We start from the raw sequence: 25,195 nt of genomic DNA on the forward strand, positions 1-25,195 counted from the left end.
AGAAATGTAACGCACTTTAAAATGACACGTTGCTTTCCATACGACCATCTACCGTGGGAACTGCAACACACGTACCACTGGAAGAATGCGCGACTTGGTAACGGCAGAACCAAGTTTCTACTGGTAACTCGTGCGGTAATATTAATTATTACTTGTAGTGCCAGTACAATGGCTCATTAAAGTGCGAGTGTGTACGCACAACTAAAATGCAACATTATCCGGTTCTGTGGTGGATTACCTGACGAACGAACAAATGGTGGTCCGCCAGTGGAAAGCAGGCAAACACTGGTGACGGTTATACAAAAAGAGCCCCCCTGGGGCACTGGAAACGCGAGGCATGCAGAAAATCAGAAGTGAAAATAAGCCTCCAAGACACACTGCGGATTACTTTCGTACGCGGTGGAATTTAATGGCAAGACGCAGGAACTGCTGGGCTAAATCGCTTCTCCTGAAAACTGCCGGCGTTTTCCGATACAAAACAGACCAAGTTCGCGTCGTTGAGTAATAAAAGCAACCTGTGAGTAAAAGTCAATAACCTGCGAACAAAACTACGCAAGAAACACCTAAAAGAAACGGGGAGGAAAATGTGAGCCACGGAGTTTTCTTTTTTCAGATATCAGTGGCTCATTTTTTTTTTTTTTCAGAAACGTTTTCTTATTGCTATCAGCTCTATTTGTGGGGAACGAAACTGCGAACGAGATTTGAGGCAATATATATACCGTCCTCTGGCGTGCCGACAGATTGCCCTCGCAGGTCTGCGACACTTTTCAATTTTCACTCGCTACACGGCGAAAGCCACGAGATATGCAAGGCTCAAACGAAACACATCGATAGATTAGAGGAGAGCAAAAGCGTGGGCTTCCTTTTGAGCTGTTAAAATGCGTTCCAGAAGGGTGGGCCGAAGCGTGTCCCAGGCGTACAGAGGCAACGCAAAGTACGACAACGACCGTTTAGCCCAACCATACAAGGCTGACCTCTACATTTACGCAACGCACACGCACTGCGTCCTCATCTTCAATCGTGGCTGGTTGACAAGCGAGTGCCCGCCAGAAGGGCTCTAGCGACGACGCAGTCTACGTATGAGAGTCGTCTTGGCGTTAGAGCCATGTTTACACCGCCAACAACAAAGAGGTATGGATGATCAATACCCGCAACAACACCACAAAGTCAGCTTAGCTAAAGTGCGAGCCAGGCTTCTCTGCGCACGTGTGGCGACCATTAACGCTTTTAACAAACACGCGATGTGCGGCAGGCAGTGTAGATGATGGATGTAACGACAACAAACGCAGTGTTACCACCACTGCCCTCAAAGAGATGGTACTATACAAAGAGCCAGCGTTTTACACTTGATCCCACTTCCTGTGCAGTCATGTTCCTTACTGCACATCACTGCACAGGAAGTTAGTGGTATATTACCGTCCACAACACGCACACTGAATGCCCTACCTGGACAAAAATCAACGTCCCCCACTGCGGTGCTCCCTCGCAGGCGCCTCAGCACAGCGCGGTATCCAAAGCTGGCATCGTATGAACCACCGCTCACCACTCCATCGGAAACGAGAATTCCTGCACGGTGCCACCAATGAACTCGAAATGTAGGTGCGAAGGCTTGGAAACCACAACGGAACCGACTCGGCGGGCCGATCAGCTGCCGATGCTCGCAGAGGGCACAGTAAGCGAAGCGGCAGAATCGGGCCGCGCAGGTCCCAACAAAGGCAACACGGTCGGAGATCGGCACAGCTATGTTCTCGGAAGGTGACGGCAGCGGCTGAAGCGGGACAACGCCAGTGCAGCGGGCGACGAAGCGGGTCCAGTAGGCTACAGCTGGCGGAACGCTCAGATCACTGAGCGGCTGGCCGGCACGGCCGACAGCAGCGGCTGCAGCGCGGACTCTTCCTCAGGAGAAGGGCCCGTCGGGGAAACCAGTCGGCGGTCCGAGATTGCGGAAGAAAAACAAGACGTCGGAGGCGAGTTCCTGCTGCCGCGTCGAAAGGGAAGCCGCAGTGGCGGGAGACTGTTCGACAGCGCACTGGGCGAGAGAAGAAGCACCAGGCGAAGAGGTCCGCCCGCTCGCTCCGTCCACGAGCCGCGCGTGCACTGCTGCAGCTGCGGCGGTCGCGTGGCGCAGGGGTGTCCGTGAGGCCGCCGCTGTCGGCACAAGGACTTGCTCCGCCGCCGTCGTGAGCTGCGTGAGGGGGGGCTTCTCGCTCGACGGCGCCGCCACTCTTTCCTCGCCCGAGCGGCTTCGCCTTTTTGTTTCTCGCCCCCGACACCGTGCGAACGCGGCACAGATTACTGGCTCCCAACGAAGAAAGCCAGAGGGACGACAACGCGCATGCGCGCGCTCAAGTGCGAGTGGCAACGATGCGAGCCGCCGGGGAGGTGTGCAGACACCCGGGTGGAGTCGTTACACCGCATTCTTTTTCGAGTGAAGAAAGAAATCCGTGCCCTCCTCGAGTGGCCTGCACGCCCCATAGAAAGTCTCGGTTCGATACCAAACGAATTTCCGCTTCAGTAGATGGCGCCTTGTGCGCGTGCAGACGAAGACCAGTACCGCGATGCAAAAACGCGGTACCGATGAAGCCAAGACTAACTTTGAGTAAACAGGCAAATAAGCGCGTCAGTTGAGAGCAAGAATTTCCTTCATAATTCACGTTGCTGAAGCTTGGTTCATATTCCAAGAAATAAAAAGAACAGCCTCGGCACGTAAAGTGTGAGTGAGACAAACGGTCCTCCAGTTTTCGTGTTCCACAGCCTAGAGACGGAATGAAAGAAAGGTGGACCTCGCGCTAGCTTATCGTTCTTGCTGCCCAACTCGCCCAGCATAGTTGGTACCCTGCTGACAGATGAATGAAGAAATGAGTGAGCACCGCCCTGAAGTTGTCAAGGCCTCACGCCACACTCAGGGCCGTGCGAGCGCCCGGTACGCCCAAAGCCCGCCGAGAATGTCCTGTTGGCGAAATCTCCGCAACACTAATCTTTACACAAAAGGATGTCGTTTCGGACCACCCATTGCGTGCGGTATAATTCAGGCCCTGCCAATCATCGCTCCCAAGTCTGCAGCCTGACCGAGCGAACGGAGCGACGTCCGTGCCTAATTCGGGAAAGAGAATGCACAGAGGCCGTGCCGGAGCGCCCCGTAGGGCCTTAGTCCCAAGCGCTGTTTCTGAATGCGCCCGTATACGGAGAAAATTGTAACCGCTAGCGGCGCTGGCGAACCAGGAAAGAAAAAAAAGCGCTAAAACAACTGAAAAACACAAAGAACACCGTTGGCAAGAGGACCCCGCTCGAGACGTGCCCTTCTCGTGTGATGGGAAGGAATGCAAACACTTCTTTTTTTTTCTTCTTCGCAACGGAGGCCCTGAACGACTCACTTCCTTGAGCGAGGGCAGCGTGGTGTGCGGCTCACTGCAACGACGGAGTTCTCTCTACGCGTGATGCGTGAAAGTGCGACGACTCTAAACCCGCCGAATCCTTGTACTTAACATGCACCCGCCCACGCTCAAGTGTAGACGACTGTCCATATACAGTGTGCCGCCCACACAAGCATTACGAGAGCTGTAATGCAGATCACTTCGAACCGCCCAATTCAGGAAGAACCGATTCCGTTACTTGGACGTGCGGTAATTTTAAGAGCCCCAATAGCAATTCAGAGTGATCCACGGCTTAGCCCGCCTTTAAAAGCGCTCAGTGTAAGCGTAACAAGCAGTTAAGGAAACCAAGGACAGGAGCGAAGTAAACAATAAGCCCATAGTCGTATCCGTCAACGTCGCTCGCGACTTGAGCCCCTCAAAGCAACGTCATTGGAGCAGGCCGCGGTGTATAAAGCTGCCCCGTCTCGAACCGCATAGACAGTATATACGGCTTTCCAACGGCTGGTATCTTCAGTGACTGTTTTCAGGCTTGGTATCGTCGGCACGGCAATTTCGCACTTGCATTCGGGTAAACCGAGCGCACTGGAAAATGTGGGGCCGTATACATTCCTGAGCAAAGGACGAACTACTTAAAAACAATCGATGGCGGAATGACAAGCGGTACTGATGTGGACCACCGCCGAGGTCCGGCAAAGCGAGCCCAAGTACCAGTCGGCGGAGCTTTTGCATCGTGTTCGCATCGCCACAGCAGCAGCCGCGAATCGAACCCGCGGCCTCAAGATCATTATGTAGCAGGGCCCGGATATACCGCTTCTAGAGCCCGTCAGGCGGAAGGACCCTTCCGTGCGCCCGCCAGGCGCAGCAGCGGGAAGCGGCCGCCAGAGCACGCGAGGAAAGATGGAGGGGGGGGGGGGGGGGGAACTGAAACGCCGCTCTCTGAATGTTGAGAAAGGAATGGAAGCGAAAAATGGCGCCGAGCCGGGTGCTCGTAAAACGATCATTATACGCGAGTTCGCCTCGCGTATATACAGGAACGAGAAAGCGCTGCCCAACCCGGGGCCTGACGAGGAACGACGACAGGCGGGCGCGCGACAGCGGGCGCTCTGGATGAGACAGGCTCCGCGTAGCGAGCGTGGAAAGGGGAGCGGAAACGAAACGCAGCAGGAAGACACGAGAGCAGAAGCAGGAAAAATGGCCCCGAAAGGCGCACCGGGAGAAAGAGCTGCGGTCTGCCGAGTAGAGCACGAAAAGGGCAAGCTCTGAAACGCGCTTGTTTTTCCTTTTTCTGGCTCAGTGCGTTATGTGATCGCGCTTTTTCTCGACGTTTTTTCCATCCTTGCTCCCTGCTCTGGATAGCTTCGCGGAAAAAAAAAGAAGGAAATGTATAGACGCGAAAGAAGCGGAGCGAATGTTGCAGGAAGAAGACACCCAGTGTCATGTCGCTGACGCCAGTGCAAAGGTGTCTGTCGGGAGTGCAAAAACAAACTAAACGCCCGCCAATACGGGGCACCGTGTGACAGCAGGGAATGGAGTCGACCATCACGTTGCCTCAGTAGGCGAAGCACCGAATGACTCCCCGATTCTGGGTGTTCTCTTTGTCACGAGTGCTGCCGGAGACTCTCCCTCGCACTCAACGCCCTCCACTGGGCCATCCGGCAGGTGCCTGCCGATATGTATCGGCTGCTCATATTCTCAGTGACATATCCTGAAGGACAGGTTATCGCGGTATGCTGCCGAGCATGATGCCACTGCTGCCGGACTAACCTCGCGGGGCAACAAAACGCTTCCCAGCTAAGATAGCGTCTAAGCATTCGTTGGTCGCTGCGCCCCCCCCCCCCTCCCCCCCAGACGGCGTCGTCATTTCGGGCAGCTGCTCGGAGTGATTTGCCCAAAGTTACGTTGGCCAAGGCACAGTGCTGCACGCCTCGTCACTGCGCAGAGTTTTCGGTGGTATAGGCTTGGACAAAACGATTAGAATTTCGATTTTTTTTTTTCGGTTGAAATGTTATTCCAAATCTTTTGAGATGCATTCGCGTATCCCTGCATTCGCGTATACGGGTGCAGTAATTCTGGTCTGCTGCGTTCAAGAAATGGTATCACTGGCAAGAGCGAACTCTGAAGGGCAAACGCGTGCACGGCGTACTTCCACAACCAGCTGCCAGCGGTCGATGACCACGCTGAAAATTTGACGAAGAGGATCAAGATAGAGAGCAAAAAAAAAAAAAAACACGACCGCTACCTCTACAGCGGTAGCACTTCATTTTTTTTTTTTTTTTTGAAGTTGAAGCCGAGCTATTTCCTTCAAGTTTAAACTAAACGGACAACTCGGTAGCTGCGTTTCCGATCAAGGAGTATGCAGGGCGTTTCACCTACGATTTTACACAATTTTTAAAAATAGGCTTTTTGAGCCAGACGACCGCTTTTTTCGGCATAGCACTTTCTGTGGTGTAGTTGATCAGAACACAGCTAAGACGTGTTGACTAGCAGGCCGGTTGACTAATATTGCATAGCATTTTCTGTGGTGTAGTTGATCAGAACACAGCTAAGACATGCTAACTAGCAGGCCGATTGACTAATAATAGCAGAAGGTTTGACAGCCGTCGCCGTAGCTCAGAGGTAGAGCACCGGACGCGTAATTCGGAGGTCGTGGGTTCGGATCCCACCGGCGGCATGTGGTTGTTTTTTCTTCTGCTTTTCTAAGCAATTAGCTTTAAGCGACTACATATTCAGTAATATTCTTACTTGACCAACACCACAAAAAAAATAATAATTAATTAAAAATCCCCTGCGCTTCTTGGCTTCTGTGGCTGTTGGCTTCTCTCATATTTATAACGAGCCCCTCATTCCCCTTCCCTTGTTTGCTCAATATTGCATAGCACTTTCTGTGGTGTAGTTGATCAGAACAAAGCTAAGACGTGCTAACTAGCAAGCCGGTTGACTAATATTGCATAGCACTTTCTGTGGTGTAGTTGATCAGAACACAGCTAAGACGTGCTACTGGCTGGCCGGTTGACTAATATCGAATTGTTAACTTTTTCACTCTTACTATTAAGCGTCTTAGTTATTGAGAGGCTTGTAGCCCACCGTAAGTAATATCCATATCAGATTTTAGAATTTCGAAAATGTGGTTACCCTCGCCGCTATCACCGAACAAATTCTGGCTACATCGCGCCAAAATGCATGAGCTTTCGAGAAGCCTGCAGGCAAAGCAACCTCTACAGTGCACGCAACTCGTCGAAATAGCCAAACTTTGTTAGATCACTGGCCCAGGGTAACCGCGTTTTCGAAATTATAAAAACTGATATGGATACTACTTACAGTCGGCCACATGCCTCTCAATAAATAAGGAGCCTAACAATAATAGTTAAAAAGTTAGCTATTCACTATTAGTTAACCAGCCTGCTAGTAAGCACGTCTTAGCTGTTTTTCTGCTGTACTACAGCGCTGACAACGCTATGCCCCCCAAAAAATCGCTCTTCTAACTGAAAGAGCCTACTTTAAAAAATTTTGTAAAGTCTTAGGTGAAACGCCTTGTATAGAGTACAGTGTAAGCGTTTATGTGTTGGCTGCGCTGGAAGAACACTCTGGTGTAATTTTTTGAGTTAATGGTACGTCGGAAAACTTTAATTTCTGTATTTTGCACAAGGCCACGGTCCAAAAGATTTGTGCAGAGCATTTTTGAATTGTTCCGTTGGACAGTTCGGTACGAGGTGATTAAGCTCGCAGAGGAATTCAGTTCGAGACACTGCATAAAAAAATGTGTGCATGTACAGCAGTACGAGACACACCTTTTATGCCTTAGTTTTAATTCCACAAGGGAATCGTAAGTAAGATTATCCTTCTGAGGCACGATCCTCTCTGTAAAGAATAACCGCCAAAAGTGTTCCACATAAAATGTCCACGAAATCTAGGGAGGCTTAATCGCGAATGGTTCTTCAGATTCTTTTCACAGTATCTGCTTTCCTATTGCCTGCTAAGCAAGAAAGGATCGTTTCTGACCTACCAATACCTGCACAAGCCAGGTGAAAAGATGCAAGAATGACAGTACCCTTTGTTTCGACACAGCTTAGAGAAAAAAAACACGCAAACATTTACACATTCAGCGATTCTGCCAGTCGAACGAATCCGTGTTGTCTGTATAATTTGTGCATGGCATTTCGGCTACTGGTACGCGTGAAATAAGTTGCAACTTTTGTACACCTGTTTTGCGACGTTTTGCCGAAGTGCGAAATCAGAAGTAGAGGCTTCCGCGTACAGTTTCCTCTGATGTAACAGCCTGGTACCAGAAAATTTAATCTCGCCTTCAGCCTCAATACCTGACCCAATAATAGACGTGATGACTGTTTCCCTTCTCGTATCGTTCGTGTTGCACCCGGAATCGTCATCGCTAGGCTCGGGGCATACTTCCATCTCCTGGAAAAAATTTTGTCTACCTATGCAAACTGAAGATGAAAGAAACCAAAACCAAGTGCATTTACGAATAACTGTTACGGAGCCGTCTTCTGGAACAGCTTGTAAAAAAAAAAAAAAAAAAACGGTAGGCGAACACGCGGCGCTTCCTGGCACCTTTTGTTGACACAGCCCGTGAGCCGAGATCTAATCTCTCGCCTATGTTTGCTCTTCCTAAAGGAGACGTGTTTTGGAATGAGCTTTTCAAAATGCGTATGGCAGAAACGCTCGGTGAACATCCAAAATAATTAATTTTCCAAGCTTTTATTTTTTTTTACCAACACAGCAGAAACATATTTTCCTTTTTTTTCCCCGCTTCAAGGAAGCCTGGAGGCTCGTTACATCACACGACAGAACCGAGGAGCGTGAAGAACTCATATGCGTTTTTTGTCGTTTTTACTACGACAATGTCATACGTAGAAGCATAATTAGCTACCAGTAGTACACTTTCCCGATTCGAGAAAACGCCAAGCTTTTTTTTTTAAATACACACTTCAAATTAGTCGGCATGCATGAATATTTGAAGAATATGTGGCAATAAGTGATTTCATTTTGAAGGAATTAAGCTTTCACGCGAGGCGTACATTTGCATGACAAACAAAATAGTTCGCTCTGCATGCAAATATGCCTGGGAACGCACTGAGCGTCATACAGATCTTGCTCTCTTTGCTGATCATATCTCGTCCTTGAGCCCTAGTTCGTACACACTTGGCATCTCTCCACTGCCCTTGGAGGGTTTCGCGTCTCTGCATTACTCGCTGTCCATCAGCACAGACGTCAGACGAAAAGGTGGCGCAGGTCACGCTGGTTGGTTCGTTACCGAAGAACCCGTATTGGAGGCCTAATTACGCAACAAAATCTGTCGCAGTTGATACGATTTTGCACTTCGTCCAATCCCTATTTTCGATCACGCTGCACATATGTTACGTCAGGACAGTCATGCATCAAAGTGAAAGGACAATATTTTCCGTCTCTACTAACCTTTTAGAATCGCCATCTGATCTGCATGCTAATTGTTGTCGCAGTGGCTGCAGACTTTTTTTTCTCTTTTTTTTTCTCATCGGGAACGCACGCTCCGTTCGGCGACTTCGAGAGAACACGTAATTTATTCATCAGAGCTGGCTTTGCGTTATCGAGAGAACAGATTAATTTTCTCGCCACAGCACCGTATTACCGCGTAACGTACTCTCTAAGTGTAGTAGGATTCTTCCGGAGCGCAATCTTTGTGGCGTGGTCTTTACGCTTTAGCAGTGAGACACACAATAGACTGTCCGTACGGCGCTACGGAGCTGAAACGACAACAGATTACGGCTTTCCGGAACGCTCGCTCTCGGAAGCTTCGATTGTGGGCGAGTTCAGTACAGCGCGGCCGGAGAATCGAGTTGGTCGCCTTCGTTGTGCTTGAGCCGCTAGAGAGACGCCCCCATGCACACGCATCACTCTCAATAAACGGGCCTCATAGCACGATACGAAAGGAACCGTGCGTTGTTCTTTAGAACCTTGCACTCTCGCAATAAACTATGTGAACTGCGCGCGTGCCTTAAACGAGGCAATGGAAACAAACGGCTGACTTAATGATAACTTAGGGCGACGGCTGACGATACGACTGCACCGAGGTATACGTCTCCGCGCCATCCGAAAGGGGGGGGGGGAAGGAGCGGGTAGGCACTAAAATGCCTTTTCCACGGCCGTTGCGCGGGGAGTTTAAGTTACAAATGGCAAGACGACTGTCACGGAGGCCTGACAGGATGTTCCCCGACTTCTCGCGATTTTCGTTTAGGCGTCACTTAGCGCTGCCGCTCGGAAATGTCTCCTTCGGTTTATCCTTGATGAAAAAATTTTTGCGCGAAAGCTTTGAAGAAAAAGTATCAACATACAGATATGCGGGAATGGACAGCACCTGATATACCTACGCATATATGATATACAAATGCACTGATATAAACCGCTTTTAGTGGGGCCTTCCTCGTACAAAAACTGGGCCAGCATAATACAGTTTGCATTATGTGTATTTAAGTTACGCCGTGAACCCAACTGGCTGATTCTGGTGATAACGGCAGCGAGCTGGCGTTACAGCCAGCGATGAACTTGTTGAAAGAATCACAGTGAAATTCAGTCGTTTAGAAATCATGACCTCAATCCGGCCTCGTATTTTGTGAAAGAACGGGTTTATAGTACGGTATTGGTTGAATTAGAGTATTGCTTACACATCCATGCATGTAGCATGAAGCTCATATAATTGTTGCGAGCAAGCTAGTTATCACGAAACGAAAGAGCCAGCCCATGAACACAGGCGCTGTATCGTACAGCTCGCGTGTGAACCTGAATGGGGATGGAAATTTACAGCGCAACGCCTGCACTCTCTCCGCACACATTTTGGCCGGTATTACAGGGCAATGAAATACACCCTCAATCTCGAAATTTAGCAATCGCTAACACAGCACTGTTTTCTCTACACGGCGTAGAGGCCTTGCAGCTCAAGAGAAGCAACAAAAATATCCGGCTAAAAACGTCACCAATATCGCATCTGAAATCTGGCACATCAAAAACGTGTCAAAAATTTAAATACCATGGTCTTATGATACCTTCATCAGCCTCTTAGAAAGTAAGGTTTGAACCTGACGCAAATAGATTCATTTAACATGCATTAACGTTACATAACGTTACATAACGTTACATAATGGAGCACACACAAAAATAATATATTGCAAGGAACTGAAGACACGAGAAAGAAAGATAGCTTATACTAAGAATGTGTCGCACCATCTCCGACACCCGAAGTTTACAGCCAGTATCTGCAATAAGTTCACCCTTACGTGTTTCTCTAGAGATTCGGTTTGATGTCAGCACGCATTAAGAAATTGGACCTGCACTTTGGGTGCCTTCAAGGGCCAGGTTAAGGCCCGTGTGTCCGTGAAAACACGGAAAAGGGCCGGATTTAGCCTTTGCGTACGATAAGAAGGAAATGAAAAACAATGCTAGTTCCTAACCCCGAAATACCGCTCGACCCCAACACACACACATACAAAAGGAATACCAAAGCAGCCTCAGGAAGGCGCCTACAGAGTCGAATAGACGAGAGCGTTCGACTCCAGCCACAGAAGGTAAGAAAAGGGGCAAGAGCGGATCAGCGTGAGTGCACATACAGCCCATGGGCCGGCCGGGCACCCCGAAAGTTTGCGCTCGCCCTGCGGGAGGCTTAGCTGGGAGCCTCATACGGCGACAGCGACGGCGCTGCCGGCGACGGCTTGACCTCAGCGGCGCCTCTGGAAGCAAAGCCGGCCGTAAGAAGCAAACGGCGCGCCCCGGGCGGCCAGAAAAGAAACAAGAGAGTGTGGCCAGCGCCAAGTGGCCGACAAGTCGCAGCCAAGAGCGAGGGAACTTTCAGCCCGCTGTCAACTGCAATCGCTGCCGTTCCCATACCGCTGAAGCCGCCGCCAAATAAACAGCCTTGGGCACGAATGGGGAGACGCTTATTGCCGTCTTTTTTTTTTACTTCTCTTCGCTGTCCGAAACGCTTGAGACAGAACCGAATGCACGCACGCAGGACAGCACGGCACACAAGACGGCAAAGGGAGGTAGCGCTCAAGAAGGCTACGTTTTGTGCAGAACGAGGCCAAAGGTGCTTTGCCCGGCACACTGCTTTTGCGGAAAGCTCATATGCACGAGTTTCGCATGTTCTGAGGGTTGGATTCTGCGACTGATATGCAAACGCCGCCTGCTGGCTAGACTGCCCGCGTTGGCGACTGACCCTTGAAAGGGGGTCGCGTCGAAACCTGGTTCAAATGCTTTGGACTCCGCCTGCAGTAGACATCCTCTGACTTGGGAGGCACAGCGTCACTGCAAATGACGCAGCAGCACGCACAGCAACGCCGTTGGGTGCAAGTACGCCGAAACTGAATGAAGTCGTAAGCCACAATGAATTGCCGCTAACATGCCTATATAGCCCACCATCGCTTCGATGCAAAGGCGTCGTAGAAGTACACGCACAAAAACACGAGCTCTGTACCTTCACAATTTCTGTATCACCCTTATCTACACGAAAAGATTAGTGAAGCTTAAAAACATCCCGCATGTGAATCAAAACGAATCAATAGTTCTTCAGGTTCCCTCCAAACACCGGAAACGATTTTCTTATGCGGTGTACTGCTACAGCCACGTACCGCCCGGTTCAATTTCGAGTACTAACATGTCCACCTCGGCCCCGTACTAATGCAAAGCGCGCCTACGAGCAGCTCGACATTGTGTACACCTCTGTATACAGTGCGTTGTACTAAACCGTTCGTGCTATTTTAGAACCCTATTGATGGTAGCGCAATAAGGTTGGACACGTAGAAAATTTCTGTCCAGATTTCCATCTTTTATTTAGCCTACTTTGCATTCAGAAACGCCCTCCTAGTAAAGCTTCTTCGCCGCGGTGCCCGGCATCAACCTCCTCTCCATGCTGGGAAAGAGAAGCAGAAATTTGAACTCAGGTTCTAGGAGGGTCGGAGTAGACTTTTACCTAAATGTTTGGGTAACATTTGGGTAACAACAGGTAATCCGCAGTTTCCTCCCTTTCTCCATAACCTCGCGCGTGCGAATCTTTCGCGGAAAGGAATTCGCTGCACTTGCGTGCACGGCAGAATTTTGCGAGTAACCACGCGGCTTGGATTGTTTAAAAATGCCGGATGCAGCATGCATAGCAGTACGCTCGCCAGCGTAACTAAATGTACAAGAGAGCAGTCATGCGCAGAAAACACGCGCTGTTTCGAGGTGTCACCCAGTTTCTTTTTTTTTTTTCTTGAGCTGGTCCTTGAGATATACAGCGTGCAAGATATTAAGCTCATTTGAGAATTCCCCAGTGTCTCTAGCCGCGACCGTTCGCCATTGCAGAATGGCGACTTAATTTTCCGGGCCGTTTGCGCTAATATGTGCTGCTGTGTACAATCTCTCGGCGAACGCACTACTTGTTTCCACTCCTGTTTCTAGTCGTCTCCTCCTCATCCTCAAAAGAGGAAGCGGAAAGAAGGCTCGAGCACGAAGATGGCAAGCGCACCACTAAGGTGGGTTAGTTCATTGCACAAGTAGCAGGTTGTACTTTCCTCGACATGTGCAGCTTGAGCTTTGGATTGTAGCACAGTGGGCTGTATAGTCACTCGTATACCTGCCTCGTTCATTTGCGGCAGCGATCAAAAAATCGCGGTTAAAAAGTTTTTACTGGGGAAGCCTGTACGTGACGATTGTTTTCAGCAGAAAATGAGACCCAGTACATAATTTATGCTGTGCTTTCGCCTAGCTCGCGCGTGCTGGAATGAGAGCACCTGCCTGTGGTGCGGGCAGTAACTGTGCAATGAATATCGGACGTACGAAAAGAAAGGTGCACTGCCCAAGAGTAGAAACAGGTGGACAGGAAGGCATATAAGCCGAGAGGTTAAAAAATAGAGAGAGGCCGAACCCGGACGCGCACGAAAGCCAGCTAAACAACAAAGAATTTTTTTTCTTTCTTTTTTTTATAGCAGCGTTAATTTCCTTAAACCGCCTCTCTCTTGTGAGGGACGCCGTTATTACACGATGCGACTAAGGAGAATTCGGAGCGTCAGTAAGAGAGACGGAAGAAAGCTGATACATGCGCATACGAAGAAAGCGGGGGGTGGGGGCTCGCAGGCGAAAACGTGTGTCCGCACTTAACTAAGTTCTTACCTGGGAAGGATTTAACTCGATGTTTCGGCACTGCAGGTGGTCATACACCAACATTACAAGTAAATGCGCGACGAAATAATGAAGACGGATAGCTACTGTACCGTAATTACATAACAATTGTTGTTTAAATTATTAACGAAATTCTTAACACAGGCGGCAACACAAAGTGTGCAGCCGTTATCGTCAGAGGATAGGGACCTCCAATGGCGGCCTTATGGAACGCAGGTAGTCCACACAAACGTGCATCAGCTTTGCCAGAGGTTATAAACACTGATCAAAGCTTATATTTCGCAATAAATAAGCAAATAAATAATTAAATGTTTATTTATTTGGTTATATTATGAACGTATCTGAACGCGCTGTTTGGGGGAAAGCCAAGAGTTCACACGGAAAGGCCTGGAGCTTCTCGTAACCTTTCGCGGGATCCTGAATTTGATTTGAGCAGTTCTGTTCCTTTAATGGCGCACGCAACACCCCACAGAAGTAGCGCCAAACCAAAATTGTTCAGTTTGGTACCAACCAATCGAATCAAAGTACCACCGTGAACAAGTTCAAGGCTAGGTCGGTTTCTAGTTGTGCGTCGAGTCCCAGCTTTTATAGAAGTTTCTTGATGTGCATTACGATCCAAGCAGCTTGTCCTATTTAATTGCAACAAAAGCCCTTACGCTCCTTCCTCTACTGATGTTTTTTGCACAGCTCTGCAGACAGGTTCGGCACCCCTGATGTGACTTAAACGCATTATATAGCCTAAAAAGCGAGAATATATGAAAAATAAACATTTACAAAATGACCTGCCCAGCTTATTTAGTTATTACTTTTCCTTCGCGAAATGTTCGTTTCCTTAGCTTATGCATCAATATCCTGCCAACTGCTCTTAATCGTGCTTTGAAATAACTTCCTTTTCGTCATGTGTGCTTCTCTTAGATCTGCTGACCCAACGGCACTGATGGTCGCATGCTTTGCATTCTGCCCAGCTCTCGAACTGAGCGGTTTCTTGCCTAAAAATAAACTTCATATCCCAAGTCTATACATTCGGCTAGCGACAGGCAAAATGGAAAGATCCCGCACCTATAGCTCCGCACACAGCAAGGCCGCAAGCCTCCGAGCGAGGGCATTGCACCGGTTACAGCGGAGTACGAAAGGGAACGGGGGTGGATCGAGGGTCAAACGTCGACCGTCGATAAACCCTAAGGGTGCGCTGCCGTATGTGGGACGGGAACTTGCTGCCTCGGCACCCGTCCATACCGGGATGAGCAAAACGCTCGCTGGAAAAAGGCAGGATCAAAGAAACGAACGGAGTGGGCAATCCAAAGGCTACGCACGCCGACGAATAACAAGCCTCGCGAGGGAGAAAACAAAACAAAAGTTCGTGCGGACCCGACTGACACGGCGCAAACCACAGCTCTTGATTGAAGCCGTAGGAAAACTTGTTTGGCCGCCACAGAGAAACACGAGGGTACACGAGAGAAAGAGAGAAATGAAAAAAAAAAAAGAGGACCAATGAATAAATAGGTGCCAGGAGAGGGGGGCACGGCTCAAAGCAGCGGCGGTGTACGTTGTTCTTCCGCTTGATATCTCTCGTCTTTTTCGCTCATCCATGCTACCGGCTTCTGCTTTGCAGGCGAAGCGAGTGGAAAGACAAAAGCGCTTAGCAAAGAATCAAGTTAAAAGAAGCTGCGGAATGCCTGAACATGCAACACCGAAAGATCACAAGGGCCGCGAATATAACAGGATCTGAAGGAGGCGGGAGTTCTGAGCAAGAAAGAAGATTGAAAATGAGCAGAAATAAAATAAACAAATAAAACCTGGCGCATAGAAACATAGGCGAGCTTACAGGGAACGCGAGAATGCGAGGCATGCGATCGCACCGGGCGTCCGCAACGTCCAGCCAATCTGAGCTGTCAATAAAACGGACCGCGCTGCGGCCGCTGCTTTCCTCTGGCTCGTTTTCTCTCTCTCCCTCTCTACAAATCATCTTTCTTTATTTTCCTTCTTCGCACTCGCAGAGGTCGCTCACGGTCGCTTAAAGGAGGCCGGCGGCGGCGCCGGTCCAATAGCGACAGGGCATACAACATAGGAATAGAGCCCCGCAAGAGAAGCGGCTGACAGGCTCGACACGTTGGAACCGAAACACCGAACGCCAAGAGGAAATCGGGACGACGTGTGGAAAGAAAAAGAAGGATGGCCAGCAGCGCAGTTCAACTGGCTCTACGAGAGAGACGAAGGCTTTATACACGTCCCTGTAGCATACATGCTTATAGTACATGAGGATGTTTAAAAGCCGCTCCGTTGGTTAGGGTAAAGACCGGTGGCATGTCGCTTAGTTGTACGCGCATGCAGAGAACTAGACAAAAAGGAGATATGACCGTGAAATATTCGAGAGAAGGGCACAAAGCGCATTTCCGCATACCACAAGTGGGTCTCGTTGCTGTATAGTAGAGATATCACGTGCAATGATACCAAGGACTTGTAAGAAATGCTGAAATGAAAAGAAATGCCGGCAGCCATCAGCAGTGACGGTTAGATGCGCCTTATTAACAGTGCACCGCCAGCACTTCCGTAACGTGTTCAGTCATATTAAAGACGTGTCCGAGAATACTGCATCTAGTACGGCGTGGCCACAGTTAAACACGCGTATTCCTTAGCCGCTGCAACAGGTCTACGCATATGCACACAAAAAGCCAGCTGCCTACCAAAGTGCCCTTCATTCGCATCCAGACACGTATGCACACGTTGTCATCAGAAGTCGACAGCAGTTGACTTTGGAACAGTTCAAACCTTGTCGTCACGATCCGATCTTCTCATTTGTGCAAATGGCAGTGCTTTTTCCAGGAAGTGGTGTGATGCCCCATGCGGTAACTAAGTATTCCCTTATTCGAACACCAAATTCCTTACTTTGGTCGTTTTTTTCCCAGCAGCAATTTGGACAATGCGTGAATTTTTCTATGCGTTACTTTTTGTATTCTTTTGTTAATCCTTGCAGTTAGTGAGTGTCACAGAAGTGGCGGCATCCTGTAATTGACTTAAGTTTGTATAAAACTGATGCGTCCGTGTTTCTTTAAACATAGGGTGTCCCTGTAGTCTGTATGTGTCTCAGGAAGAGCACGAATATATGCACTCTAAGAAAAAAGGGTGTAAGAAGGGTGCATCTTCACGACTTATGCTATCTGAAGGCGCATGGACTAACGATGCACTTTGCAGAGTGCATCGTTACACCCGTGTGGAGGTGGTGGAGGCCGTTAGTCTCTTTCAGAAAACTTACCCCCTTTTTTACTTTTCAAACCAGCTGTGTTCCCTCTGCGCGAAGACATGTACAGCAAAGTATGCAGCCCTCACCGCCTCCCCTCTCGAAGACGGCCCTCTCCCGAAAGCGGGGTGGCGGGGTTATTTTGAGGACAATAGTTAAGAGCTACTCTGGCTCACGCTCCCCCACTGCATTGATCCTTTCATCCGCGCTGGCGAAACTGACCGCGCCTCCTCGCTTCTTAAGGGACCAGAAGCTATTTCTTCGAAGAACACGTACAGCGATCTTCTGCCCATCTCCGCCTGACATGGTCGGCAATAATGGCGGACGAGGCTGCTTGGCAGATGCACAGAACGTTACTGAAAAAAGGTGCATTGGCCGCGATAGGCCACGACAACTATCACGCCTGCAAACATGCTCTTGGTTGCTAACGGCCAAAATAATCACTAATATTCGGTGCATGTGCTCTCATACTCATGATTGGATATCATAAAAAAGAAGTAAGTCAGCAAAGACAGACAGCATGATCGGTGCTGCTACTCCTTTGACCAATCGCAGCTCTGAACGAAATCAACAGTTTAGCGCTTCAACACACCAGAGGCATGAAAATTATTGCGCTTATAATTTCGGCTTGTGGTTAAGCTTTTATTAAAGCGGTAATAAAAGCTTTAAAAGGAACAGTTTTGCTTCACAGCCAGCGTAAGCGCTATTAGTCAGCGCTGTTCTTCATTTTCTAATAGCGTATACGATAAATACCAGGGGGCTTAATTCCCTCCGTACAATTTCGAATAACGTGCACTGCTTTTCGAATAACCCCTCGTTGTGGCACATGTTCCTGAGCAAATAACAGACGAATAACAGAAAGGGTTCAGGTTAACAGCATACAAGTTAATAAATCAAAATCGGACGAACAAGCGAGATTGTTGACGCAGTAATTTTATGTTAGCTGAAGATGCAGTGTAACGCAAATCCCGAATAAATTACACTCTCATATTTCTGCTCCATTTCAACAACAAAACAGAGCCCTACTCGCTGATAAATGCGTGATCTTCACCACTAATATTGACAACGCTGAAAAACAAAAATGCAAGAAACTAGGGAAGGAATAATTCTGCATCCGAACTGAGTTGTGAACGTGGCCTGAACATTCCATATATATAGGTACTTTTTTGTTTAGAGCACTTTTACCAAGACACGAGCCAGGCCTCAAAGTCGCACTTTTGCTGGTCTACTATGAGATCACCAGCATTTGTACATCTGCTCGTAAATTCCTCAACGCAGCGTAAAAGACATTTCTACGTTTCCTTTCCAACAAATGTACGGATCCTTTCTCTCGGCACAAGATAGCGAAGCCCATAGTAATCAGTTTTCGAGATAGCTGCATTTCCTGATCATGTTTTGGCGCATACAAATATTTCACAGAGAAGCAGTTCAATTTCAGCTTATTTTAAATTTATAAACAGGGAGCGAGGTGACTAACGCGATTTAAGTCTATTCGAACTTCTCTTGCGTATGAAATTGTGCTGCATGCCTACAAGAGCAGAAATTAGCTTAAACTCAGTGTACGTGTACGTACCTTTTAGCTTTTAGGTTGTTCCGCGCAGCTTTAATACAGTCAAGTAGTACTGATAGTCAGAAATGAAGTTGACTGCCTCCAATTTTTTTTTTCGAACTGTGGCGCTATGGAAGCATCGAATTCCGCAACAAACCGGGTGCCAGAGGGAACAGTAATCAAGGCGCTTATATTGCGGCAGTGCATTGTGAATTCTTATGGAATGGTTCATGCGTCAGGAAATGACTCTTTCTTTTAGAGGCTAATGATAAGCACTAAACAGTATATTGCACTAGATAGACGCAGCCCGAAGACCCAAGCTCGAAAATAAATGAAGCTACGGCTTATAAACTGGCAGGTTTTCCTTCATCATCGTAAGTTGCTTCGGATGACTGAGACTTTTGTCTTGTACGCACAAATAAAACTGAGCTAAAGGACACATTGTATCGCACTGACGAACCAATCTTTAACAAAAGCATAAATTCAGCGGTGGCAACTGCCAATATTGAATAAAATGAAAGCGCGTATAATAGACGGAATCGCCCGAATAACCAGTCGGTTGAAGCGTCTTAACGGGTGGTTGCTGCCATAGCGTTGCCAGTGCTCCATTTCTGCTCTGTTGACCCATTTTGAAAATATTTTGAGAACTTCGCGAACTCTGGAACGATGAGAGGTGAGAACTGCTGCATCAGCAGTGGTCGACTGCCGCTTGAAACCCTCTTCTGCGCCAATTCTTCAAAAGTTCAAATCTCGTGAATCCCCTTTTTTTGCCTGAAACTTCTTTCTACTCGGTGCGGCTTTAATAAATCCATATTTCTATAGCTGTGTCTATTTCGCGTGAACTAAAATATTTTTTAACTAGAGCTGGTTTTTTGCTTTTTTCGAATTCTCCTAACACGTGCGGCCTCATAAGCAAAAAGAAAGCTGAAATGTCATACCAATATTGCAAACTGTATGTATCTGACGTGGAATCAGTAATGCTCTAGCATTTACATCGCTTTTTTAGATAGTTCTATGAATGACTTAGCAGTGCAGGAAGGGCAGTTTATTGATATATATTTCGCAGTGCCTTCCGCGTGCGGCAGTAAATGAGAGCTGACGAGAACGTACGTCCCACTACTCTGAAAACTATTCTGTTGCATACACCGTAGATTTACGGCAGCATCTGCGTAACAGCCGGCTGCACTAAATATTTCAAACGCATACTGCAAGGCGCTCGTTGTACCCGAGAACGAAAGAGCTGTGAGCACGCGGAGAGCGCGGAAAAATCAGTACCACATGGACAGAGCGGCGCACGCAAAAAGAAGCGAACCCGCACATTGCAAGCTCCAAAGGCTGTTGCCCCGCACGCGGGGGGCATGACCTTGGAGCACTGGTTCCCTCAGTCAGCGGAGAAAAAGGAAAGAGGGGAATCGCGTTGCCTCGCCGAACAAAAGAAGGCGCAAAGCAATGGCAGTGGCTTGTAGTTTTTTCGTTCTCTTTTTCGGTCACGTGCCTTTCTATTTGGATTGGCTATTTCCTCCCCTAGAGTCGAAGACGAAGCCGCTGCTTACACGTGACGCTCGTCGTAGTTGTTGCAGGGTGTCGTGCGTGCGAGGGCGCGCGTTCCTCATTTTGAGCTGTGTGGCCCGTGTGCGTTCGTGTTCGCTTGTGCTCAGCGATTACTTCATCGTGCACGCTTCATCGATGTGTGACGCTGCAGTGGGCGACATCTTCGCGAAAGAGTGAACGCCTGGAAGAAACAGCGCACGCCAGGTCGTCGCGGCGCAGCTCATCGTACGGATTCTTCGCGCCAAATTTCAACCCTACAAGTAAGTGATCTATTCGTTTGGTCATTCGGGTTGTTTCCTGCCATCAGATTGTGGGGTATTCTGTAAAGATGCTTTATCATGGATTGTGCGCGCGAGCCGCTACTTGTTGCTATTTCTTGTTTTGAGCCGGTCGCGTGCGGCCGGAGGGAGCCTATCGTGTACAACACACGATCGCAGCGGCGCAATATGCAGGCGTCTTTCTCATGCTTTCTTTCGCTGCAGGCTCTGATCCTTCGTCTGCTGTGCGAAAGAACATTGCCGGTCGTCTCTTCAACGCAAAGTATTCGTCCCTGCTCACGACCATTCAGTAAGGTAAGTCCAAACCGCAGTCTCCGTTCAAAAAGGGGCGAGTAAATTAGTGTGCGCGCTTCTGTGGTACGTACTGCGCGCAGTGCTCACATCTACCGCAGCACTGTATGTGATTCTTATTGGACAGTAATCCCTTTATAATTTTAGCGCTACAAGGCAACTCCTTCTGCCAGGCCGCTTTTTTTTTTTTGCGAATGGACGGCGTCAATTTTTTTTCTCTTTACCACGGAGTAGCAAGCAAACGATAAAACAGTAAACGTGAAATTTATTTATTCATAGGCAAGAAATTAGCAGCTCATTTGTGCTCTGCGCTTCCTGGCATGCGGCCGTTTTCGCTCACACCTTGCAATATTTTTGCTAACCCAGAATGTGACTTATCATGACAGCAGTTTTACTGCATTCGAATGGCAAGATGCGAGTGCTAATGGTGTTAAGTTGATATGCAGCTGGCTCTTCACTCAGGCTGCGAACTAAGAGAGAAAAGTAGACTTGTTTAGTTCTTTTTACTAGTGAAAAGGTCGGGGCTAGTTGGTGGCCAAACATTAGCTCACAAAAGCGTACAGTCTATGTCACCTCTTTTCGTGCTCTTGTATTCTCTTGTGAAAGAGAGACGTTAAGTTTGATGTCGCTGTAAGAGCTTGAATAGAAGAATACGCTAGTCTCTAAGCTTTTCTGTTTAGAACAATAAGGATTTTGGTTGCACTGCTGTAATCTGTCGACGAAAAAAAAATTCTGTAATGAATACTGTCAATCTCGTAAGCAGTAACAGTATAGTTCTTTCTTTTTTCTGCAGTGGCTGTTAGAAAATATGTTAATTATGTTAGGCACTTAGTGACAATTCACTGGTAATAGGCCATTGTGCTGTAGAAGTTTGTCTAGGCTTATTGTGCCAGTGCATTGCATCAATTATGCCTCTTATAAATATGTGGCAAGTGCTGTAATAGATAAAATTTAGAATAAAAAGTTGTTTCTCATTTTCAAACCATTCCTGTCGTTTTTTGAGCATGTGTGCTGCCATTACGTGGTTTAATGAACATATAAGTTATCACTAACCATTACACTAATACTATAAATGGCGCTTCTATTGCAGTGCACCTGGGAGAAGGAGGGATGCAAAGGTGCACAGCCATTGTCACTCCTAGCACCGAAGTTCAGCCTGGATTCTTCAAAACCGTACAAGTGGCCGGGAATAGATGTGTGTGGTATGTATGTTTTTATGTAATTGGGACATTGTTGCAAGTTCATCATCTCTTGATGTCCATCCGTGAACATAGTGTTCTATGTTGCACAGCTACAGCCATTCTATTAGAGATTTTAGAGCTTTTCAGTGTTTTCAAGGACTTAGTTCTGAAAGAATTTTTAAATAATGGTTTGAATAATCGTGATCACTTTTTATGGCATGAAGTATAAGTGCAGTTTTTTTTCTGCAAAAGTAGGCTGGACTTAAGCAAAAATTTCATATTGAATTAGTTTGAGAGGTGCTGCCTACAATTCATGTTGCTGGCGTCAGAAAAAAATGACACACAGTTATGGTAATGCTTGGCAGGGTGGCATGCTACCAAGCTTATAGGACTAGCACCGTTTATGCATGTGAAGCTTAATGTGATACGCAGCTACCTGAGGCTGTTAATCTTCTTTGCACTGTTCACACTTCTTTTTGAGTAGGAAGGTGCTGTTCGCTGATGTGAATAATTTCCAATAACTAACATGAACCCATATTAGTTTTATTTCACATCGGAGTGAACTTAAAATTTAATTAAGCTCACGTGCCCTGCATGTGACAGCAGATATGGAAGGCAACTGTTTTAATAGCCATTCTTGCATGCTGTCAGTCAGTGTTTACAATTTCATTATGCTGAGCATCTGAAAAGATGTGTAAAGGTTACATTCTATTGTGCCGGCAAAATGTAATTCATGGGAATTACTGCTGCTGCATATGCTGCAAGCATTGGATGAAGCAGCACTGTCTAAATAAAAAGACGAGATTTGTAATTTCCTCAAGCAAAAATAGTGCTTTAGAAGGACTGTTCTATGCTGCTTGTGTGGTTAATGTAGTCTGTCAGTGAAGGCCAGTCCATAACAAAAGCTTTTTGCATAGGCATAATGTAGAGGTGTAGTATGAAACAGGCTATGAACGTGAATAAAAGGTACCTTTATTATAATGTGGTCCAAATAATTTTTTGGTATGACGCTATCTCATGAGTGGAGACAACTCTTTAGATGCGTAAGTTGCCCTTTCTATTATTTCACGTTTAGCCCAAAGCTCTTCCTTGTTTTACAGGAGCAGTACACTAAAATTTATAGTGCATAGCCTTTGTGTATAGGCCTTTCACCAGGTATTTAAACTGTATCGAAAGGCTGTGACAATGGAATGCACCCAGAAATGCCATCACAGGCACAAGCTTCCTGCTGTATGCTAATCGGAAATGAATTCACAGGTAATATATGCAGGGAAAATTACTGTTGGAGGTATCGCTCATTGATGCTCAGATAATCACCTACACTTCCCTTTTAGGAAGAAAATTCACTGTATGGGCAACAAACATAAAATGGCATCAGAGACTAGAGACATATTGTTAGCAAGGGCTGCATGAAACCTTAACAACTCTAGATATGGAGAACTAAACACACGAGAATGGAGAGAAGGGTTTGTTAAACGGCATTTCATTTTATCACCTTTTAGTAGTTTCCATTTCATGCGCATGTTTTTCTGTTTCTTGATATGACCCTCTTCTTAGTCTGGCATCCGGGATGCCTACAGCCTGACCGTGCAGCTGGGCACAATATTCTGGATTTTTCCTGAGAAGCCAGTGTGCTTGTGATAATGTCAGCATATGTGAGGGATTAAGTAGCTGCCATTTAGGACATGTTTTGTTTTTCCTTCATATCGTTTCTGATTTTGGTTCTCATTAATAAACAGAAGCCTGCACTTGTGGAATTGTTTTCATGCATCTCCCTTTATCCCTGCCTTTTGTGTGGTTTACACTTTTAGACCTGAATTAACTAAGTCCATGGTCACGTCGTCTGTGCTTTGTGGTTGCAAAATTCATTATATGTTTTCTTCTCTGTGCAGGTCAAATACATGGTACATACTGCCTCCACCTGTACGAAGAAGACTGCCAGGGTCATTGCTGTAATATGGTGTAGCATGTGACAAAATAAATATGACGGTATGTTTCTTTCTCCGATTCGTTTATGAATTCTTTGTGTACATTCTGCAGTAGTACCTGCACCTGAACACACAATGACACATACCATCTCACATGAGATTCGTCGCAACATTCGGACACTGCCTGCGCTTCCAGAAAGACTCGGGCTTCTACCATGTGGGTCAACTTTAGTCCTGCATTCAGTGGGCAGGTTTACGCTACAGAAGGGTAATAATGCTCTCGTGTGGACAGTATAAATACACCACCGAGTAGTGCATAGATACCCTTTGCAGTAGGGCATTACTTTGTACCACTAGAAGGGTAACTTTATCCATCATGTAAGGGTATAAGCTTGCACCACAGGGGTGCAAACTTTGCTCTGTTTATGACGGTATAAGTTTAGTCTTTGACAAAGTAACTTTGCACTTCTATACATAGCATAAATTTACCTGCTAAAGGTGCAAACTTGCACCTTGCATGCTAGGATATGTTTATGCTTTCCTCAGGCTAACATTTACCCCTTTTAGAAAGGCGTAATGTTATACCTAACTGGTTTAAAGTTACTCTTCTTATGTCAGTGCAAGTTTAGGCTATTAGAGCGTAACATTACTCTACGTGCGAGAGCATAAATACTTAGTCTCCAAGAAACAGCGTAACCTTACCCCCAAAAAGGTGTCAGCTCAGCGACAAGTGTTTTACCCCCCAAAAAGACTAAGATCACACCTTTTTTTCTTAGAGTGTGCACGCTGCTTCAGTTAGTTTGGTTTAGGTTTATTAGGGTTTAACGTTCCGAAGCAACTTAGGCTATGAGGGACGCCGTAGTGAAGGGCTCCGGAAATTTCGACCACCTGGGGTTCTTTAACGGGCACTGACATCGCACAGCACACGGGCCTCTAGAATTTCGCCTTCATCGAAATTCGGCCACCGCGGCCGGGATCGAACCCGCGTCTTTCGGGCCAGCAGCCGAGCGCCGTAACCCCTGAGCCACCGCGGCGGGGTCAGTTAGTTAGACAATCGCCTCGCATTGCGCAAGCGGGGAAGTACGTGCTGCTTGTTTTGTGTATGCCTTACTTTTTCCCGGCTGAAGGTCGCCCCTAATACTACCAAAGTCTTGAGCTGCGTTTGTGTATCCGCAATTTTTTCTCGTCTGCAGGGTGACCGTCAGCAGGAAAGAAGTTGTGGTCGTACGTGTCTCTCTCTTTTTGGTTGTGTTTTCCTTTTTCTGCTTCAAGGTCACCGAATTCAGAGTCGAAGCCCAGGGCTTCTTTTTAGTTATCCGTTAATTTTCCCTCCTCTAAGATGGCGGCCATGCAGTGTCAAAGTGTAGGCGCTGTTAAGAGTGGACAACGAGACCTGGCGCCGGCGGCAGAAGCATAGACGACGACGGACGGGGGTTGTTGCTCTCCAAATTACCGAACCTCCGAACCGATCGAAGGACGCTGTCTCCCACGGGCCTGGGAGAAATTACTGTCAAACGAGTGTCGTCGTTAGGCAACGATGTGGCGAGAACTTGGGACAGCAGCAGCAACGCTGGAAGCAGAGATGCACATGAAGCACGGCGGACAGCGGTATACGTTGGCCGAGTCGGCCTTCGGCTCACCGAACGGGATGATGCTACGCAAGGT

The 25,195-nt window shown here is 47.5% G+C and overlaps 1 protein-coding gene and 1 long non-coding RNA gene across 5 annotated transcripts in view; one reads left to right on the forward strand and one right to left on the reverse strand.

The window, feature by feature from the left end:
• Positions 1-25,195, reverse strand: part of LOC149354866 (rap guanine nucleotide exchange factor 6-like) — a 602,352-nt gene that overhangs the window by 425,320 nt on the left and 151,837 nt on the right. The gene's annotated exons all lie outside the window — the stretch shown is intronic.
• LOC149354868 (uncharacterized) lies at positions 19,905-23,604 on the forward strand. Its single transcript, XR_016291390.1, has 4 exons — positions 19,905-20,112; positions 20,335-20,424; positions 21,512-21,623; positions 23,495-23,604. It is a non-coding gene; the product is annotated as an uncharacterized LOC149354868 (long non-coding RNA).

The sequence above is a fragment of the Amblyomma mixtum genome, chromosome 3, assembly GCF_055824585.1.
Source record: "Amblyomma mixtum isolate Tamu chromosome 3, ASM5582458v1, whole genome shotgun sequence".
Taxonomy (NCBI): Eukaryota; Metazoa; Arthropoda; class Arachnida; order Ixodida; family Ixodidae; genus Amblyomma; species Amblyomma mixtum.